The sequence below is a fragment of the Palaemon carinicauda genome, unplaced genomic scaffold, assembly GCF_036898095.1.
Source record: "Palaemon carinicauda isolate YSFRI2023 unplaced genomic scaffold, ASM3689809v2 scaffold556, whole genome shotgun sequence".
NCBI classification, from domain to species: domain Eukaryota; kingdom Metazoa; phylum Arthropoda; class Malacostraca; order Decapoda; family Palaemonidae; genus Palaemon; species Palaemon carinicauda.
Genome location: NW_027171823.1, coordinates 87,735 through 103,256, shown reverse-complemented (window position 1 = coordinate 103,256; position 15,522 = coordinate 87,735). Strand labels below are relative to the sequence as shown.

General features: G+C 47.5%; 1 long non-coding RNA gene across 3 annotated transcripts in view; it reads left to right on the top strand.

The window, feature by feature from the left end:
* Positions 1–830: 830 nt before the first annotated feature.
* The window catches only part of LOC137637147 (uncharacterized), a 30,486-nt gene continuing 15,794 nt past the window's right edge, over positions 831–15,522 (top strand). The window contains exons 1-2 of one of the 3 annotated variants that reach the window (XR_011043416.1): positions 863–963; positions 9,102–9,194. This is a non-coding gene — a long non-coding RNA (uncharacterized lncRNA). Of the gene's footprint in view, positions 964–9,101; positions 9,200–15,522 lie in introns of all 3 variants that reach the window. The other 2 variants (XR_011043417.1, XR_011043415.1) reach the window with 2 other exon arrangements.

Sequence of the window (15,522 nt, the reverse complement as noted above, 5' to 3'; positions counted from 1 at the left end):
GATAATTTAACGGATATATTTATCCTAAACAACATCACTTGAATGTATTTAGATAATTTAACAGGTATATATTTATCCTAAACAACATCACACGAATGTATTTACATAATTTAACAGGGATATATTTATCCTAAACAACATCACACAAATGTATTTACATAATATAACAGGTATATATTTATCCTAAACACCATCACTCGAATCAGGGATATATTTATCCTAAAAAACACCACACGAATGTATTTACATAATTTAACAGGTATATATTTATCCTAAACAACATCACATGAATGTATTTAGATAATTTAACAGGTATATATTTATCCTAAACAACATCACACGAATGTATTTACACAATTTAACAGGTATATATTTATCCTAAACACCATCACTCGAATCAGGGATATATTTATCCTAAACAACATCACACGAATGTATTTACATAATTTAACATGTATATATTTATCCTAAACATCACACGAATGTATTTACATAATTTAACAGGTATATATTTATCCTAAACAACATCACACGAATGTATTTACATAATTTAACAGGTATATATTTATCCTAAACATCACACGAATGTATTTAGATAATTTAACAGGTATATATTTATCCTAAACAACATCACACGAATGTATTTACATAATTTAAAAGGGATATATTTATCCTAACAACTGGTAATGACGTCGTTGAAGAAGTATGAAGAAGAAGAATCAACTGGCACGTTTGTTTACATGTATAGACGACTGAATCTTGAAGTATTATGGATCATAAGTATCGCTTTAAGGGATTCAACAGCCTTTAAATTGACACTTTTGATCCATTATATTTCAAGATTCAGTCGTCTATACTCCTCCCATGAGTCAAGTTCTCCCGGTCGTCAAAATATTTTCAAATTTTGAAAATTTTGAAGTGTAAAATAAGATGACGAGTTCAGATTGCAAGAAACAGAAGACAGTAAGTGATGAATATGGTTTATTTTGACGTTATTTAGCTGGAAATTATGTTATTTAACCGAGAAAGCGGAATTTCTCGGCGTATCATTTGGGGGTGTTTGTGACTAGATGTCACGTACAATATTTATGTATCTAATTAATTTTATTTCTTATTTTATTGATTATTTTCACCATTTTCATTCATATTTTAAATAAAAGCAGGGTTTTTGGCCTTTATTTCGGCACTGTTTGGCCGGTAAAATCGTAGGTTATGGGCGCTGCCTGGGGTTTCAAAACTTTGATTTTTCAGTTTGTAAATTTAATCCAATATTTGAAATAACTGTTTTATAACCGAAATGTGTCGTATTTTGTTCCATTTTAGTCCCACTTTTGACAGGGTTGTAGGCTAGACCCTAGCCCACCTATGGTGGATAGGTAAAACTTTGTTGCTTTCGTAGTTTGTTGGGAGAGGTTTGGGATAACTAGAAAATAGAGTAAAAAAATGTCAGAAATTGGCTGTTTTTTTTCACTGGAATTATAACTAATTGAGGAGCCTTTGTATATCAGCAGCCAGTTCCTCCCGTGCGGAGTAAAAATTTACATCAACTAACTAAACTTTCACCCCTAACCTAACTTACAACCCCTGTCCTTACCTACTTACCTAATGAGGGTGGGGTTGCTGACGCCCCCCTGCGACCCCCCCTTACACTGTCGTATTCTAAGTCAGACATAATAATACATACAAGTGACGGCTATCATGCATACACCCCCACTGGAATTATAACCGAATGAGATATCAATGAATTCACTAGTTTTTGAAGGCTTGTCAACAATCTACATACTAGGACCACTTTGCGCATGAATGTTGGAAACGTGCGAGAATAGCCAACAAGAAACGTGTTGTTACACCGAGAAAACCCTAATTATTTTCTTGGCATTTCATACGATATCAAATAACTGAAATTTCACTTGTTTGTCCTAACGTTCTACATACTGTACTAGGAACATTCGACGGACACAGGTGGGAACCTTAGGGTTTGGGTGTGGTTAAATAGGACTAAATGTGATTATTTAACCCTTGTGCGATTTTTAAAAGGCCACTGAACCTAACAAACCCACCTGACCTAACCGAATAATTCCCAGGTTACAACCCCTAGGTGGGGCAAACCCCCGGACAGCCTTCCCAGGTCACAACCCCTAGCCAGATTTGTAAAAACCCACCTAACCTAACCTAGTAGTTCCCAGGTCGCAACCCCTAGCCGGGGTCAAGCTCCCGGATCCCCTTCCCAGGTCACAACCCCTTAGCCAGATTTGTAAAAGGTTATAGAACCTCACAAACCCACCTAACTTAACCTAATAGTTCCCAGGGCATAACCCCTAGCCTGGGGCAAGCCCCAGACCCCCCTCCAGGTCACAAGCTGAAACGGAATAAAGAATAAATCTTTACATTTTGTTGAAGTGAATCATAAATAAATCTCTCTCCTACACAATAAAATGGTGGGCAGCACTCTAAATTATATCTTTACCACACTAATGAAAATATTACTTAGGATTACCTTTATGTGCATTTTTTACGACAATTGTGGTTCCTGCATCGTCCTCAAAGTATCAAGCTGACCGATATGAGTAATAAATTCAATCACATCGCTCAAAGAAAAACTACAGTATAGGATATGCGTCTGTCCATCTTGGAGGTTAGCGCTGGAAAGGCCGACCTCGCTCAGGTCAATCTTGGGTCGCGGGTGGGTTAAAAAGTTTGAAATCACACGGCCAACAAAAGCAGGCCTACAAGCGCACGGAAAAGAAAGGTTGGTTTGGTTGGGCTGATTGACACTGGCTTAATCCTCCTAAACATCTTAACTAGATGTTGCCTACCCTAACCTTTGGTTGTATATATAACAAATTAGTTTGTTCCGTAACTGGAATACAAACCACGCTATTTAATAGGGGTATTACTTTCGGCGTAGCTGAAATGACGAGCCATTAATTTTTAGCGAAGGTTTACTACCCACACCGCTAGTTAGCGGGGGTAGGGGAGGGTAGCTTGCTACCTCCCTCCCCCCCCCACACACACCTGTGCTTGAGCTCACTTTGCTCTTGGCTCGGATGGTGGTCGGACGTGTCCGCTCTCATCCTCGCCGTCATATTGGCAGCCATTAACACTCTTTGTTCTTTCTTTTTCTAGTTACTGTGTACGTGAAATTGGCCTCTGCGACCATGCGCACCTGCCCTGGTTTTCCCGACCGCCCTTGTGGAACGTTCATGTCGGCGGTTGAGACTGATCCTCACGCCCTTTGGCCTTCTTTTAGGGGCCAGCTGTGTGATAATGTCAACAAGTGTAGGGAGTGCTCTGCCTCCCATTGGGAGAGGTTTTCGCGACGGCGGAAGACGAAGTCCAAGTGGGACATTTCTCCTTCGAAGGTTACTTCGAAGGAAGAAAAACCCAAGGGCTCTTCTTCCGTTGCCTAAACCTCTTCCGAAGCTCCCACTTGGTCGGTCTCTTTTGAGAGACCGTCGAGTGGTAGCATAGATTGAATTATTTCTAACCAGCCTCGGGTCTCGAGAGATGACGTTGCTTCCCCTAGCGAAGCAGCTCCACCTCTCCCCCCAGAGCAGGACATGTCACTAACTTCCCTTTTTCAGCTTTGGTCCTCCTTGGGGCGTACGGGTTTACCCTCCAAGGAGGTTTTGCTTGATTATATCCGCCTGGGTGCTGCTGTCAAGCAATCGTCGTCACCGTCAGAGGTTGATCCCTTGTCTCTTGTTGACGTTGTGGTGTCAAGAGGTATCCTGTGCGGTTTCACCCATCTCCTCTCCACTCCAGACTCTACGGTAGCTGACGACATAGTTTCCCCCCTTCCTGACCATCCTACGAGGGGGAAACTAAGTCCATCGTCAGTCTCTCCTGCTGGTGTTTCTTCCCCTCGGGGGAGTTCACTTACAGAGACTCCTCTTCGGAGGACTGCTGAAGGTCAGCTTGCTGATCCAACGACCCCCAGAGGGCGCATCTGTCGGAAGGCTTGCCTTCCTCTTCGCCATAGAGCCCTTCCTTCACTTGCGATGAGGAGTCACTTCTTTGGTTCAACGTCTTCTATGCAGTCCCCCGCAGAGGAGCCTCTAGACCGATCTTCCATCACTGCACCTGGACCTTTCTGCAGATCGTTCGCAATCTCCTTCGGTGGAAGGTCGTCCTTTTAAAGGACACGTCGACCTTCCACCCGACAGACCTGCCGACCTGCCGTCACCGTTCCTGCATTGGCCTAACAAGGCTCCACCTGAACGCGCTATTGCGCGACAACAGTCCACGCGACCAGCGCTCATCAGTAGCTCGTCAGGCCCCATCACTACAAGCGCGCTGCTCATCCTGCTCGCACTAAAGTGCATACGCGCCAACAAGAGCAGAGCTCCACCATGCGCGCGCACATGCGCCAACGATCTCGTGCGTGCTGTGCGCTCATTGCGCTCACGTGCCCTGTGCCTACACGCCAACGAGCCCTGCGCCCACCGGCGAGTCAACTCTCATAGGCTATGCGTGCCCTACATCACACTCTAATGAGTTCCATATTGCGTGCCATCCTACGCACCAGGTAAAACCTGCCCGCCAACTTTCTCCTGCAAGCAAGTTTGTAGATGAGACAGCTATGCTGCCCTCACCCACGCGCCAGCCTTCTCCTGCTCGCACTTACAAAGATACGCGCGCGCGCCATCCATCTCCCAGGGATGCGCGCCCATCATGAATCTACTGCGCGCTAAGGGACATTCTCCTGCGCGCGCGCCCTAAGGCTTTGACAGATGCGCGCCAACACTCTCCCGCACGTTCATCGTGATTCTCCTGCGCGCGCGCGCCATCAGTTTCCCGCACACGAGCTTCAATATCCTCCCTCCCGCGAGCACCATTATTCTCCCTCGCGCGAGCGTCAATATTCCCCCACGCGTGAGTCTACGCATCACAAGGAACGACGTCCGGCAAGGTTGCCATCGCCTCATTTCCCTCCCCGCAAGCGCATACCACCGCACATTGTGGGAGAAGGGAAACTTCCAGAGGAGGTTCAGGATCCCAAAGCTACCAAAGGCGAACCCACCTATTCCAGTGACTCCTCCCAGGGATCCCTCAGTCCCTTTCCCTTCGGGGGTTTTGTCTGACAGTGCGTCTGTCAGCCAACAGCCCTGGTTCAGTGCCCTGATCAGAGCCGTAACTCAAGGTTTCAAGCCTGTCCTCTCTGATCTAGGACACGGAACTGTGGGTTTCTCTACCCGTCTGAAGAGGAAAAGAGGAGTTCTGGACGCGGTCACTTCCCCGAGGGCGAAACTGACTCCACGCAGACCTTCAAGGCAAGTTCCTCCTATTCCTCGGACTGACTCTCCTTCCCTTTCAGACGAAGATCTCCCGTCACCAAGGGAATCACGTGAAGAGAGATTTTCCCCCATCGCACCAATGGAGGAAACCTCTCTTCACGCCGAGAGTTCCACACAGTCCGGGATTAGAAGGAACATGCCACCCGCATCAATGTTGGAGTCTTACATCCTTCCCAGGATTGAATCCAAAGACTTCAGGTGGCCGCTATCATACATACACCCCCACTGGAATTATAACCGAATGAGATATCAATGAATTCACTAGTTTTGTGAAGGCTTGTCTCAACAATCTAGATACTAGGACCACTTTGCGCATGAATGTCGGAAACGTGCGAGACTAGCCAACAAGAAACGTGTTGTAACACCGAGAAAACAATAATATTTTGCTTGGCATTTCATACGATATCAAATAACTGAAATTTCACTTGTTTGTCCCAACGTTCTACATACTGTACTAGGAACATTCGACGGACACAGGTTTGGGTGTGGTTAACCCTTTTACCCCCAGGCTCTTTGGAAATTTCCAACCCTTAACCCCCAAGGGGTTATTTTTTCCCCAGCACATTTTGCAGTATATTTTTTTTAGATTGCTCTAACAGCCTTAATTTTTGTCATAGAGAGGTCAGGTTGGTCTCATTCTCTTGGAAAATGCCTGAATTTTCTAAAAAAAAATTATCAAAAATATGAAAAAAAATAAATTTATAGCATTTTTTTGCAAGGACGAACCGGTACGTCCATGGGGGGTAAAGGGATGTGTTTTGTGAAACGTACCAGTACGTCCTTTGGGGGTAAAAGGGTTAAATAGGATTAAACGTGATTATTTAACCCTTGTGAGATTTGTAAAAGGCCACTGAACCTAACAAACCCACCTGACCTAATCGAATAGTTCCCAGGTTATAACCCCTAAGCGGGGCAAGCCCCCGGACAGCCTTCCTAGGTCACAACCCCTAGCCAGATTTGTTAAAAGCCACCTAACCTAACCTAGTAGTTCCCAGGTCACAACCCCTAGCCGGGGTCAAGCTCCCGGATCCCCTTCCCAGGTCGCAACCCCTAGCCAGATTTGTAAAAGGTTATAGAACCTCACAAACCCACCTAACCTAATAGTTCCCAGGGCATAACCCCTAGCCGGGGTCAAGCTCCCAGATCCCCTTCCCAGGTCACAACCCCTTAGCCAGATTTGTAGAAGGTTATAGAACCTCACAAACCCACCTAACCTAACCTAATAGTTCCCAGGCCATAACCCCTAGCCGGGGGCAAGCCCCAGACCCCCTCCAGGTCACAAACTAAAACGGAATAAAAAATAAATCCTTACAGTATGTTAAAGTGAATCACAAATAAATCTCTCTCCTACACAATAAAATGGTGGGCAGCACTCTAAGCTATATCTTAACCACACTGTAATAAAAATATTACTTGGGATTACCTTTATGTGCATTTTTTACGACAATTGTGGTTCCTGCATCTCCCATTATACACGATCGTCCTCAAAGTATCGAGCTGACCGATATGAGTAATAAATTCAACCACATCGCTCAAAGAAAAACTACAGTATAGGATATGCGTCTGTCCATCTTGGAGGTTAGCGCTGGAAAGGCCGACCTCGCTCAGGTCAATCTTGGGTCGCGGGTGGGTTAAAAAGTTTGAAATCACACGGCCAACAAAAGCAGGCCTACAAGCGCACGGAAAAGAAAGGTTGGTTTGGTTGGGCTGATTGACACTGGCTTAATCCTCCTAAACATCTTAACTAGATGTTGCCTACCCTAACCTTTGGTTGTATATTTCAGATAGTGAGTACTGAGTGGTCTTTGTATCATCTAGTAGCCAACAAAGTCCTGACTTTATGGGGTTCTCCGACTGTGGACCTCTTCGCAACGGCCCTAAACTGCAGGCTCCCACTGTACTGTTCCCCAGTTCCAGGTCCCAAGGCTCTCTGGTAAGATGCTTTCCAACAACGGTGGGACAACATCAATGTTTACGCCTTTCCCCGTTCTTTCTGATGAGGAGGGTGCTTAACAAGACCAGAACATCGGTCAATCTTTCAATGACCCTCATAGCTCCGCTATGGCACCAAGAGAACTCCCTCCACGACACAATCTATTCAAACAACCACACGCCAACATCTTCTCCAAAGCCGTAGCTTCGCTACGACTTCACGGCTGGAAACTATCCAGTATCTCCTCTCTGAGAGAGGATTTTTGCAACAGGTTGCGATCAGGATGTCTGGACACCTGCGGAAGTCATCAGCAGCAGTCTACCAGGCAAAGTGGAAAGTCTTCTGTGGTTGGTGTCGTGGAAGGGGTATTTCTCCACTCGATGCCACTATTCCAGCAATAGCGGAGTTCCTTGTGTATTTGCGTGAAGAAATGCACCTGTCAGTCTCGGCAGTGAAAGGCTATCGCCTAGCCTTAAGGCTTGCCTTCAGGCTGAAAGGATTGGACATTTCATCATTGCTAGAACTTTCTCTACTCATACGGAGTTATGAACTTACCTGCCCTCAGTTGGAAGTGAGACCTCCCCCATGAAATGTGGTTCGAGCTCTCAGGTCTCTTAAGAGACCTCCCTATGAACCATTACGCCAGGCATCAGATTGCCACCTAACTTGGAAGACGGTGTTCCTGCTAGCTTTGGCCTCGGCCAAGCGAGTGAGCGAACTTCATGGTCTCTCGTATGACATCGCCCATTCAAGGGGATGGGGAGAGGTAACGTTCAGCTTCGTCCCTGAATTTATTGCTAAGACTCAGAACCCGGGAGTAGCGGTTCCTCGATTCGACTCCTTCTGGATTTTTAGTCTCCTTACTGTAACTGATGACCCAGACCATCTCTTACTTTGCTCAGTAAGGAGCTTGATGCTGTACCTCAAGAGAACAGCCGCAGCCCGTCCTCGTGTGCCAGCACTATCCGTCAGCACAGGAAGAGCTAAGAGGAGGGTCGCCAAGAACACCATTTTTGCATGGATTCGCAAGGTCATTGACCTGGCACTGAATCCAGACCCTCCTCTGTTACGTCGCCCCAGATAACATGATGTCAGGGGCATAGCTACGTCCCTGGCCTTCAAAAGAAATTTTTCAGTGACGCAGGTTCTTCAAGCTGGGGTGTGGAAACGTCAAACAACGTTCACATCCCATTACCTGCAAGACGTGACCCACAGGAGACTCGATAGGTTCTCTATCGGTCCTGTGGTGGCTGCACAACAGCGGGTTTAAAACCTCAAGCTCCTTATTGGACAAGTAGCAGAAGGTTGGAGGCATTGTTACCCAGTTTTAGTCTGCATGAATGAAAAGGTTTGACTGGCCCTTATTCTTTTCTTCATCATCCCCTCTCTTGGGGAAAGCAGCATCCGGGGTTTTCTGCATAGCTGACCTCAAACCACTGCAGGTAAACCATGCTTCCCTGTGTTCCTAGTATTAATATTATTACTGCTACGTCCCCATACCCTGACGAGGTGGTATTGGGAAAGTCCTAGTCTACAAGTTTCCATCTAAAGAACTTCAGAACAACTTTCTAGGATGAGTCACACTTCATACCTTCACACACAGCTTGCGTAGGCCGCAGACCTTGTGTAGCAAGGTTTTAGCGAGGTGCAGGGACTCCTTATTTCTTGAGTGCTTACACACTCAAATAAGGAGTCCCCAGGGAAAGCCAAAAGCCAGTAGTTTATGGAATGATGTACAGTAGTTAAAACTTTGCTTAAATTATACATTCTCTTATTGAAGGACTCAGGTTTGTATAATTAGGATAAATACAAATTACTGTACTTTGAAAACTTGTCATATTATAGACTAATATTTTGCCTAATTCATTCAGAAACCATACCTTCAAGGCCAGGTTAAGTAGGTGAGCCATGGAGATGGAAGCAGGCCTTTGTCAAGCTGTGCTCGGTGTTGTAATTTACGTTAGGTTAGGTAGTGTCCATTCTTTTTATTTTTGTATACATAGATGTTACCCCTGAGGTCTTCCTAATATTTGCAAACCAATTTACATTTGTTCTGTCACTAAATACAAACCAACGCTTTTCATAGGGGATATTACTTTCATTGAAGCTGAATGCGAGCGTTAACCACCCACCCACTAGTTAGCGAGGGTGGGTGGAGGGTTACTAGCTAGCACGCTCACTCACACACCGGGGCTGAGAACCCACTTTGTTTTTGGCTTGAGTGGAGAATGTACGTTGCCCCTCTTCCCCCTCACCTTTATTGACTTGCCATTACTGACTAATTTCTTTCTTCTCTTTCTTTTCAGTGTGTGTGCGCTCTCTCCTTGGCCGTCCTCATGCGGACTTATCCGGGATGTTTATGTCATGAGCATCTGCTAGGTCCTGCCTGCTGTGGGCGGCGTGGTGACTAGGACAACACCTACCTTGAATGCCAAGAGTGGTCTGCCTCCCAGTGGGAGAAGTATGGGACCCGACATAAGTCCAAAAGGGATTCTTCACCTCCGGGGTCTTCCTCAAAGTTGAAGAAATCTAGGACTTTGATCACCCAACCTCTTCCCAAAGCTCCTGTTCGTTCGGTTTCCAATTAACTCCAGGTCAACCTCTGGTCTCGAGGGATGGGGCTACTTCCCCCAAGTGAAGCAGCCCCTCTCCTCCCTCGAAGTGAGACTTGCAGTACTCTTTCTCTGATGCTTTCCGCTGATGAAGGCAGTTTTTGAACTTCAGCTTGGTGCGGAGTGGAAGCGAACACAGACTTCCTCAGAGGTGGATCCCTTATTGTTACTGAGTGTGGGCCTACGAAATCCTGAGGTTTTATCTGCCGTGTCCACTGACGATTCCCACCCTGCCTCTTCTTCCGCTGCTGCCGCCGTTGCCAAAGAGTGCTCCCTCCCCCCTTGCTGAGCTAACTCTTCCATCTGGGGTAGAGCAAAGTTCAAGGCAGGTCCCTCTTGTGGGTGGGCATCGCTCTCGCCTAGAGTGAGATCCCCCCCTAGAGTCCCAGATTCAAATGTCTCCTAGACATCTTCCTGTTCCTGCTTAGCATTCCTCCCCTTCGGAAGATCTTCGCTGCCCTCAACGAGCTCCCAGAGTGAGTGGTTCTCCTTAACGCTTCAGACGTTCTCCTCCCCCTCCGTCTAAAAAACATCTCTTTGGTTCACCCAAAGACTGCGATCTCCTTCGCCAGACAATCCCCTCCGGAGGATCGTCGCTCATCAATGGAGTACCTCGTCACTCGTCACCTTGACTGCAGACCTCTTCCAGAGACCGTCACTCTTCACCTCGTGATGAATAACATCAGAGTCGCCGACAGCCTTCTAGTTCCCAACCCTCATCTGTTATATTGGACTCGCCGTTTGCCAGCCCCTAAGTATTTGTTTGTCCATAGGCACCCTTCAACTTCTCGTCACTTGACAGTAGTTTGTGGTTTGTCAGCTGCCATAGATTCTTCAGGCTTTCCGACCACTTGTCGATCACTTGCAGTCCACTGTTCATCAGCTGATCGTAGTTCTACAGCTACTTGTCACTCATCCACGACTCATCATTCCCTGCCTTGTTGACGTTCACCAGCAGCTTATCGTTCGGCTGTAACTCACCGATCACCAACTACTAGACTTTCGGCAGTTTCTCGTCGTTCTCCAGCTGCTCGTTGTTCCTTAGCTTCTCGGCATTCCCCAGCTGCTCGTCGATCGCCAGTGGCTCGTCATTCGCCAGCTGTTCTTAGTTCTCCTGTGGCTGGTCGTTCACCAGCCGTTCGCCATTCGCCAGGCTGTAGGAGATCTCCAGATTAAAAGCAATTTTCCTGACACTCTCCTCTTTGAGCTTCTCATCACTCATCAAGTCATCGGCACTCGCCAACCCGCCATTCGCCAGCTCCTTGTAGGAGTTTTCCCTCTCATTCACCAGCTCACAAATGACAGTCATCAGGCTTAGATCGCCGTTCTCCAACTCTAGACCGTAAGTCTTCTGTTTCTTACAGGTCGACTCAAGAACACAGCTCCCCAGCCAAAGTGTCCAGGACATCACGCCTGGAAGGACCACTTCCGACAACCTCTCCTTCAGAAGGAACCAGCCTTTAAGGAGCCTAGATGGGTAAGCTGCCCTGTCCATTCACCCTTAAGTGGGAACCATCAAGGTAGCAGCCGTCCGCCTCTTCGCACCGCTTGCCTGTCCAGTCATCAGTCGATCCAGGCAGGAACCTGGTTCCATCTTTTCAGAGACCTTCAGCATCGATCCTCTCAGGGAATCTGTTGGTCAGCGCCTCAGTGGGGCAAGGAACCTTGGTTCAATACCCTGGTCAAAGCAATTCACCAGGCATTTGTGGAAGGTGTCTCACCTCTACAGTCCTCCAGGATGCCAAGGATTCCTTTGGAGAAGTCATCTTCATCTCCGGCTGACCCTAGACGTAAGTCTACGTACCCCTCTCCTCAGGTGCCCTCATCATCATCCATCTCTCCTTTTAAGTGGAGATGAGTAATAGCTGAACCGCGGTATTCCTCTCGGATCAAACTAACTCCTGTATAAACATTGAAGCGGAGGCTGAGCATCGTTATCCTCACTCCTCGGCGGGTAGGCACCCCCCCAGCATCTCCTGAACCAAGATTCTCCCTCTCTCAGAGAGGATTCTTTGGCTGGGTCTTCCTGCCCCTCCCTTATCAAGGTGGTTCCCTTGGAGCAGCTACCGGTATCCAGACCTTTACTGGAGGACGTCGCTCCCTCAGCAAGTGAGGGACATATGAAAGAGCATGCAAGACCTTCACTCCTGGAGGAATTCTTTCCGCCCCGTAAGGAGTCGAAGAGTGCCAAGACTGTCCACTAGTCTTTGGCAAGGACTTCAAGACCTTTGCAGGAAGGATCCAAACGATCTTCTCCAGACCCTGCAGGGTCGTCAGCATTGTTCGAGGGGCGACGTCAACTCACCTCGAGAGGAGATCTAGTGGGTGGATGACTTAACGACGATGACGACCATCTCCCAAGACCTGCAAGTCCAAAGCTATTGGAGGTAGAGCAGGAGGAGTTGGAGTACGCCTTCTAGCAGATCTTAGCCCGCATGAGGATCATTAATGGGTTATCTGATTCAGCGGTGGCCCCTCAGCAGTGCCTGTCGGAAGGCGTTCTCACAGATCACTTGCTCCGCCTTTAAACGTCTTCCGCCGCCTTTTGTGCAGCAGAGGAAGTATCACGAGGTTTCCAACAAGCCTCTTCCTCCCCTGCCTTTCGTTCACTCCGTAAAGGCCCTTAGCAGAGGGATCTCCTTCGAGAGACTATCAGGACTTCAAGTCTCGTTCTCGGCATTGAAGATTCTTAACCAGGAGAAAGTAGCGAAGTACGCCATGCAGGCTACTTCGTGGCTGGACCTCTGGTTAGGATCAGTGGGACACCTCATAAGGACCGAGGACTGGTCCAAGGAGACGTCGAGGAAGGCGATGTAGACCTTTCTATTATCAGGAAATCGAACCATTGAGTTCCTTTCCCACCAAGTTGTAAACTTGTGGGCAAATACGATCCTTCGGCAAAGGGACTCAAATATAATGAAGTAACGAGACTGAGAAACTCTACTTTGAATGGTACCTCTGCTCAGGCCGGAAAACGTTGACTGGGCTTCGGAGAGGTGAAGAAAGTTCAAGCAGGACGCCCTCCTCAATAGGCCTTGAACATCTCGTCCCATAGACCACTTCCTTTGCAGAAGAAACAACAGCAACAGCTAAAACCGCTAACGAATAAACGAATAGGACAGCAGCTACAACGGCAACAAGGCATAGAAGCCTTTTCCAGCCAAAGAGTGAAAGGGTTCCAAGTCCTCATATGGAGGTAAGAGTTCTAGAGAAGGCAGCTGAGACTGCACCCGCTAGGATGGGCAATCCTCCCACTTGTCCACCGGTGGTGGTTGCCTGCATTGCTGCTGGCAGATATGACTGCTGCTTAAGGTTAAACCCTGGACAGTCGTTGTGATTCATTCAGAGTATCTCGTCTTGTTCACTCAATCTCTCCCTCCACTGACCAAGGATCCAGTTCCATCGAGCTTCTCTGCGAAGGGATCTGCAAAAGAGCTGGCTCTCCGGGCCGAATTCCAGACCATGTTGAAGAAGGCTGCTCTCCAGGAGGTCCTCGGCGACTCCCCAGGCTTCTTCAGTCGACTCTTTCTTGTGAAAAAGGCGTTATCGACCTCTCAGCTCTGAACAAGTTTGTCAAGCAAACTCCGTTCAGCATGGAGACGGCAGACACAGTCAGACAAGCGGTAAGACCACAGGACTTCAAGTGCAAACTGGACCTAAAAGACGCATACTTCCAGATCCCAATCCACCCGTCTTCAAGGAAGTATCTAAGGATCATTCTAGACAACAAGAAATACCAGTTCAAGGTGGTGTGCTTCGGTCTTTCCACAGCACCTCAGGGCTTCACAAGAATATTCGCCCTAGTGTCATCCTGAGCTCACAGAATCGGCTTCCATTTCCTGAGATATCTGGACAACTGGCTGATTCTAGCAGACTCGATGGCAACCCTTCTTCATCTCCGAGACAAACTTCATGAGTTTTGATAAGACCTCGGAATCATGGAAAATCTCAAGTCGTCGTCACTACTTCCCTTTCAACGACTGGTATACTTGGATATAATCATCGACACTGATCAACAGAAAGTCTTCCCATCAGACGACAGGGTAGTGAGGCTGACAAAGGTAGAGAGACCATTCCTCAGACGAGAAGACCTCCCAGCCCAGAGGTGGTTATGTCTCCTAGGGCTCATAGCAGCCTTGGTTCATCTAGTTCCGAATGACTGTCTCAGTATCTGATCTCTCCAATGGAGGCTAAAGTTCAGCTGGAATCAGTCCAGCGATTCCCCGAACATTCGAGTTCCTATAGAACTAGAAGAGCAGACGAACCCCAGATGGTGGGTGAACGACGAGAATCTCCGCACGGGTGTCGACCTTCTCGTCCTCCCCTCTGACTTGCTGCTCTTTTCAGATGCATCAAAAGAAGGATGGGGGCCAACATGCTACACCACACAGCCTCAGGCCTATGGTCAGAGTCCAAAAAGTACCAGCACATAAATCTCTTAGAAATGAAGCCAGCCTTCTTAACCCTCCAACAGTTCCAGCAGTTCTCGGCAGGCCACTCGGTGGTGTTGATGAGCGACAACACATTGGTAGTGGCTTACTTCAACAAACAAGCCGGTACCTTTTCGCAGGCCCTAGCATCTAGCATTAGAGATTCTGAGATGGTCAGAAGACAACTCGGTGACCCTATCAGCATGCTTCATTCCAGGCAAAAGGAATGTGCTCGCAGACAACCTGAGCAGAGCGACTCAGATATTGGGCTCCGAGTGGTCTTTAAATCATCTAGCAGCTAACAAAGTCCTGACTTTGTGGGGTTCCCCGACTATGGACTTGTTCGCAACATCCCCGAATTTCAGGCTCCCGCTTTACTGCTACCCGGTCCCAAATCCCCAGTCTCTCTGGCAAGATGCATTCCAGCAATGGTGGGACAATATCGACATTTGCACCTTCCCCCCATTCTGTCTGATGAGAAGAGTTCTCAACAAGACCAGAGCATCCACCAATCTCTCGATAACCCTCATAGCTCCGCTATTGCATCACGCAGAATGGCTCCCGGACCTTCTGCAGCTCCTAACAAAGCTCCCAAGAGAACTCCCTCCACGACATGATCTACTCAAGCAGCCCCATGGGAACATCTTCCACAAAGCCGTAGCTTTGCCATGACTTGACGCCTGGAGACTATCCAGAACCTCCTCACTCTGAGAGGATTTTTGCAACAAGTTGCGAACCTGATGGCTGGACACCTTTGACACTAATCAGCTTCGGTCTACCAAGCTAAGTGGACTGTCTTCTATGGTTGGTGTCGTGGAAGGGGTATCTCTCCCCTCGATGCTACTATTCCAACAATAGCTTGAGTTTCTGGTACACCCTCAGGAGAAAATGCTCCTCTCGGTTTCGGCAGTATAAGGTTACCACTCAGCCTTGAGTTTAGTCTATAAGCTGAAAGTTGTAGATATTTCTTCTTCGTTGGAACTTTCTCTCCTCATAGAATTTATGAGTTTACTGTCCCTAGTTGGAAGTTAGAACTGCTTGGAACGTGGTTTGGGTCCTTCGGTCTCTGAAGGGTCTCCCCTACATTCCATTACGTCAGGTAACAGATCGCCACCTCACTCTGAAGATGGTGTTCCTATTTGCTTTGGCTTTGGCCGTAAGAGTTAGTGAACTTCATGGTCTTTCTTATGACATCACCCATTCAAGGGGAGGGGGAGAGATAATTCTCAGCTTCGTTCCTGATTTCATTG